This window comes from Papio anubis, chromosome 15 (assembly GCF_008728515.1).
Source record: "Papio anubis isolate 15944 chromosome 15, Panubis1.0, whole genome shotgun sequence".
NCBI classification, from domain to species: Eukaryota; Metazoa; Chordata; class Mammalia; order Primates; family Cercopithecidae; genus Papio; species Papio anubis.
This window is the reverse complement of record NC_044990.1, coordinates 6,140,448-6,147,268: the sequence shown is the minus strand read 5'-3', so window position 1 is coordinate 6,147,268 and position 6,821 is coordinate 6,140,448. Positions and strand designations below refer to the sequence as shown.

General features: G+C 46.3%; 1 long non-coding RNA gene across 1 annotated transcript; it reads left to right on the top strand.

Moving 5' to 3' along the window:
* Positions 1-416: 416 nt before the first annotated feature.
* Positions 417-1,305, top strand: LOC103879113. Its single transcript, XR_639558.4, has 2 exons — positions 417-609; positions 1,053-1,305. It is a non-coding gene; the product is annotated as an uncharacterized LOC103879113 (long non-coding RNA).
* Positions 1,306-6,821: the final 5,516 nt, after the last annotated feature.

Here is a 6,821-nt window from a genome sequence, read left to right as displayed (position 1 = left end):
TGCACCTCGTTTGTCTCAGAACAAATTTATGGCCATGATATTACTTACTAAACACAAGACATGATTACCAGAAAGTCATCAGCCTTCTCAGTTGAGACTCTGTGCTTTCATTCATGCCTTTAACTTTTTAAAAAGATTGACTTGCTTATTTCTGAATTATCAAGACACAGGCCTGTGCTCTTGTATGTGGCTGTAACAGTGAGCCTTGGGGAAACAGACCAATAAAATAAAAAGGTCTCAAAGTCACTGGACTACTCTAGGAATGTGCAAGACATTCTCTGAAGGAGGTGATAAGATATGGCTGTGTCCCCACCCAAATCTCATCTTGAATTGTAGCTCCCCCAAATCTCATCTTGAATTGTAGCTCCCCCAAATCTCATCTTGAATTGTAGCTCCCGCAATTCCCATGTGTCATGGGAGGAATCCAAGTGGGAGGTAATTGAATCATAAAGGCAGGTCTTATGCTGAAAAAGTCTCATGACATCTGATGGTCTCATAAAGAGGAGTTCCCCTGCACAAGTTTTCTCTTCCCTGCTGCCACATAAGACAAGCCTTTACTCCTCCTTTGCCTTCTGCCATGATTGTGAGGCTCCCCAGCCACGTGGAACTGTGAGTCCATTAAACCTCTTTTCTTTATTTATAAATTTTATTTGTTTATTTATTTGAGGTGGAGTCTTGCTCTGTCGCCCAGACTGGAGTGCAGTGGTGTGATCTCGGCTCACTGCAATCTACAACCTCCGTCTCCTGGGTTCAAGCAATTCTCTTGCCTCAGTATCCCGAGTAGCTGGAACCACAAGCGTATGCCACCGTGCCTGGCTAATTTTTTTTTTTAAGTAGAGATGGGGTTTCACCATGTTGGTCAGGCTGGTCTCAAACTCCCAACCTCAGGTGATCCGACCACCTCGGCAATCAAAGTGCTGGGATTACAGGCGTGAGCCAACGCACCCAGCCACATTAAACCTCTTTTCTTTATAAATTACCCAGGTTGGGTATGTTGTTATCAGCAGCGTGAAAACGGACTAATACAGGAGGAATCTAAAAATTTTGCCCAGACAGGCACAAACAACGTGCAGGGTCGAGGTCAAAGTCCCAGCTGGCCGAGGAGGTCAAATAGGCAACCGTAGCGGAATAGCCTGCAGATGTGTGAACTCCTGAGAAGAGGCCATAGCCACGGTTACTGAAGCGCAGAGCTAGAATTGAGTCTTTGGAACCTGAATACATGATGGATTTCTCAAAACAGAAATTGAATCAAGCAATGGGAAACATAGATAGTAAATCAACTCCATATTCCTGATTATTTTTAAACCAAGTTAATTTTAAATGCTCTATTTCTATAGGAATCAGTGAGACTTCCACTCATCCACAGCTCCAGCTTCTTATTTTCTTCTAATTCTGGGCCCTCTCGCAAGCCTGTGTTTTTTCTTTTTTAACACCACCAAGTGAATCTGGGGAAACCACATTTACATCCCAGATGCCTCAGGCAGCCAGCTCTCCAACTCCAGCACAAGCTGATTCTCTGAGGATGAGGACATTCATCATGACTTAAAGAAAAGCCCTGTGCTTCGGTAATGCAGCGTCCCTTCTCTGAATTTCCGTTCATTGGAATACTGCCTCTCCCTAACAAGACTCCCAGGTTTTATCCCACACAAACCCACAGGGGCTGGTTACTTACGAAAGGGAGGAAGAGAAGAAGGCAGACAGGGAGGGACACCGTGATTAGGAGCAGCCAGGGAGAGAACTCTCAGGAAGGCCACAGGTAGGCAGGGAGCAGAGGACCATGGGGCTATTCCTTCTTTCAACCAATTCTCTCTGAGACACGTGCCTCTCCGTGATAAGCGATAGTGTTTCCTTGCAGGCCGCCTTGAGTGTTTCTTTGAATCACATCTGCCTTCTCCACAGGGTCAGGGTCCCTACCTCACTCCTAGTTCTTCTTGATACCTGCCACAATGCTGATACTCAATATGTATTTGTTTAAAGAATAGATAACCTATCTCAGCCCTTTGGGAGGCTGAGGCAGGAGGATTGCTTGAGCTCAGGAGTTCGAGACCAACCTGAGCAACATAAAGAGACCCCTCTGTCTCTACAAAATATTAAAAAAATAGCCAGGTGTGGTGGCTGTGTGCACCTGTGGTCCCAGCTACCTGGGAGGCCAAGGTGGGAGGATCGCTTGAGCCTGGGAGGTCAAGGCTGTGGTGAGCCACAATCATGCTACTGCACTCCAGCCTGGGTGACAGTGAGAATTTGTCTAAAACAAAACAAACAAACAAACAAAATCCTCCTGCACAGGGGAGTGCAAACTTGTTGACGATTTTCAATTAAAATTTAAAAGCATTATGAAAGCCTATTTTCTTGCTGTGGCTGTGCTAGAAACATTGAGATTATGTATGAGGCCTTGTTCTTACCAGAATATGCTATTGGCCTACCGACTCTGCCTCTGCCTGTCTTGAATTGAAATTTTCCAGGAGAAAGGCTCCGATCCAGTGAGTGGTGGCCCTGGGGCCTGGTGGCAGAGTTCCTGGTTCTGAGGATGGGAATCTATGACCACCGTTCCCAGCAGGGCCGGTTTGCTGATGAGAACCTAGAAAGCCCAGGACTCCCCCCGAGCACTCACGGGCCCTAACCGAGCAGAATCAAAGGTCCACTTACATTCTCATTGTTCTGATTAGTAACTAAATCCTCAGACAGTAACAAATACGGAGTTTCAGGGGTCTTATTTGACCTGTTCAAATTGCTGATTTTATTAGGATAGTTTTCTTGCTGATTAGTCATTAAATCTCCATTAAAAAATTGGTTACATCCTGTCTGTAAATTTTAAGTGGGTTATGCTCACCAGACTGTGCTAAATTTCACCCTCTCAAGTGTTTAAAAATTTAAGCAGACTGTCCCCTCGAAGATTTTCTATTTGCCTTTTTTCACCTTTTTCTCTTTTCTGAGCTCCATTTTTCACATCCTATCCTGTCACAACCTGAACTGCACTCAAGCTCAATGATTCAAAGGATTGAAAACACAGAGAATTGTATTTAAAGTGTACAAAACTTGAAAATATTTTCATCGGAAATGCAAATTAAAATGAGTGTGTGTTTTCAAAAGTTATTTTTGGCTTAAAATATACAAAATCGTCTACGAAAATTTAAAAACAATGAATTGTCCGAACTATAACTCAAATTTATTTAAATAAAGCTGCAATGTTTATTTACATTTTTTGAAAAAGTGATTACATCTTATTAAATATTTTTCATTTGTTTGAGACAGAGTCTTGCTCTGTCTTGCCCAGGCTAGAGTGCAACGGCGTGATCTCGGCTCACCCCAGCCTCTGCTTCCCGAGTTCAAGCGATTCTCCTGCCTCAGCCTCCCGAGTAGCTGGGACTACAGGCATGCGCCATCACACCCAGCTAATTTTTGTAATTTTGAGACTGTTGCACTATGTTGGCCAGGCTGGTCTTGAACTCCTGACCTCAGGTGATCCATCTGCCCTGGCCTCCCAAAGTGCTGGGATTACAGGCTTGAGTCACCACACCCGGCCTTGTTAAATATTTTTATAAAATTAAAACTATTTTACAGTTCTGGCATTTGGCATCCATCTAGTTGCCAAGGGTCTAGTGTCATCGTTATCGTCTTGTACTTGTTAAGTTTCAACCTACACATTTATTTACCAGTTTGTGAGTACTAAGAGAGTCTGAGCCCAGCCTCTACCATGAACTGCTGCTAGCCAGCACATGCCCTAGAACCAGGGATCGGAGATGAGAGGGAGGAAAGGGAAAATGAGATTAGCTATGCAAGAATCAATTGCATTTATGCCAAGAGGGAGGATTCGTCAAGTTAAATAATTAGTCTTACCTCAAAGCTTCCACAGCTCATATCCCGCCTGTATCTGAAGGGGTGACCTTCTGTGATGTCACAGATGTTTGTATCGGTGAGACACAGCAGCTTTTTATCTGTGGCCATAAGGCAAGAGAGTGGAGAAGTGTCTCCCTGGGCCCCAAATGGTGTTAGTCTTGAGAGCAGATGTTTAGGGTTAGGGCAAGCTCAGCCAGCACAGAATGCTGGGTTTAGAGGGGCAGAGATGCTGTGTTCCTTACTGAGTTTATATAGCGTCTGTTTGTGACTTGCAGGACCCACTGCAGCACAACCCCTCTTGCCCGGGCCTAAGAGGATGATTGCACTGGCGTGTCCTGTAGAAATGCAGATAAACATGATTCTTGCTCTGAAGAGCTAGACTGTGGGAGGTTTCCAAGTCTGGAAAATCACATCTGGCACACTCGCAGGACTATAAACCTGAGCTGTTTGCATCTATGTTGGTAGCAGGCAAGTTCTGCTCAGGCCCTACCCAGTGAGCTTCAGCACAGTGGTATCTACCAGGGCCAGGCAGAAGGGTTCTCAGAAAGCCCACCATCCTGGAGTCAGATGTTCCACAGACCTCGGAGAGGACTGCCAAACGCACCTAGGTTGGAAGCGGCAGTCCTGCGAGGCATGGGACGTTTTCTGAAGGGACTCAAGAAACACTTTAGATCTCAGGGAAGGTGGTGGATAAAGGAAATTACATTAACTGTTTGACTTGAGTGTCTGGTGGCCAAGCAGGCTCATTTCAGTAAAGCCATCCTTCAGTGGGTGCCTTGTTTATTGATTTGCTTAGCTCTTTGTAGTTTTCCTCCTCCCGTCTGTCCAGACACTGCTGGACTCTGGGGGAGAGGCCAGAGTGCAGGCATGAGCTGTCCATCCCGGCATCCTCTACCTGCCTACGGAGCCTTCTAGGGAAGTGCCTGGGCTTTGCAACCTTGATACTCACAGCCCTTCAGACATGGTGATGCAGCATAATAAATGTTGCAGAATACGCAACTGATAGCATGAAAACCTTCCCTCTGTGTCAGAAAACACTGTGGATCTTGGCAAATCTCTCCTATCCCGTTGCTGACTCCTGCAGTTAATAACGGTGGTTGCAAGACTCCCTTGCATAGATTGATCTCAGGTCCTCACTAAAACCTTGTGAGGGAGGTACGTTTATTCTCTATTTAGAGAGAAGAAATGGAGGCTCAGGGAAGATGAGCTCCTTGCCCTGGTGACAGCTGCCGAGTGGTAGAACTGAGATTGGAGTCGGTCCATGTGACTGCAAAGCCATTTTCTTCACACACAACCCTTTCACTCCTGCCCCACCCTTCCCAGTTTTGTCTGGTGCCAGTTAAACCACACCCTGCCTTCAGACATCGGGCCTCCACGGGAAGCTCCAGCACAGCAGACACTGTGTACAAGGGCCCCAGGTCCTGCTGGGCACCCCCACTCCACAGCACCTCCGTGCATCCTGACCACAGACACCCACTCCTCAGCTCTTGCATTTGCCTCACCTTAGGTTAGCCAGGCTCTACGGATTTGGGAGACAGAGCTTGCCCTATCCTGACTGTTCTGCGGCTGGGGCACCCGCCCTGCCCTGGACTCGGTGGTGTGAGGCCCTGACCTTCCCTCCAGCTCCCCACCCTCTCCCTGCACCAGCTACTGGAAGGGAGCCCGTTCTGCTGCCTGTCAGAGCTCCCAAGATAAGACATGCTTGCTTCTCCTTCCTTCACTTCCCAGCTCTGCTCCCCAAATTTCTTACGCAAAGCTGCTCTTCCACAAGCTATATTTTGAATGAAAAGCCAAAGTCGGAACAGGATACCCAAAATTTACGTGATCTGGGCCAATTGCCCTGGGTAGCCGCAGCTTCTTAGGGTCCTAGAGTTACAAACCAGAGGCAGAAACTTTCTCGCTCAAATACATTTCACGGTTTCCATCCTAAACACCCCACGTACCCATTGTCTTAGTCCATTTGGGCTGCGCTGCGGTATAAATATGTCCCCAAAGTTTATGTGTTGGAAATTTAATCCCTTGTCAGCAACAGTGTTGAGAGGTGGGACTTCTAAGAGGTGATGAGGTCATGTGGGCTTTGCCCTCCTGAGTAAATTAACAACACTATCTTTTAAGATAGCTTGGATAGTAAGGAGTAAGTTTGTTAGGAAAGCAAGTTCGGTTCCCTCTCTCATGCATTCTCTCTCTCTTTCTCTCTCTCTCTCTTTCTCTCTCTCTCTCTCTCTTTCTGTCTCATGCTGTCTTGCCCTTCTGCTTTCCACTATGGGATAGCACAGCAAGAAGCCCCTCACCAGATGCAGCCTCTCAACCTTGGACTCCCCAGCCTCTAGAATTGTAAGAAAGCAATCTCTGTTCTTTATAAATCATCCAGTCTCAGACATTCTGTTATAGTAGCATGAAATGGACTAAGACAGGCTGCTATAACAAGATACTACATAATAGGTGGTTTGTAAACAACAGAAATGTATTTCTCACAGTTCTGGAGGCTGGAAAGTTCAAGACTAAGGTACCAGTAGATCAAATGTCTGGTGAGGGCTCGATTCCTGGTTTGCAGATGGCACCTTCTTTTTGTGTCCTCGTATGGTGAAGAGATCGTCTCTCTTGTGTTTCTTCTTACAGGGTCACTAATTCCATCATAAGAGCTCCATCGTCCTGACCTCATTACCTCCAAAAGCCCCACCTCCTAATGCCATCACGGAGATTAAGGCTTCAATATATGAATCTGGAGCGGGGGGGGGACACATACATTCAGTCCACAGGACCCACACACCACACATGTGTTTCCAAGCTAAGGGAGCTGTAATCAGCCAGCCGCAAGCAAAGGTATTTGCAGTTTCCTGAAGTAGGTCCCAAACAAAGCAGACCCACAGTCACATAATATATGGCTGAATTCCCTAAAGGAGAGAACTTGGAGCTTGGGTGGAGAATGAAGCAGGTGACAGATGCAAAATTCTTCAGTTGTGGCTCCTCTTTTTTCTGTTTGA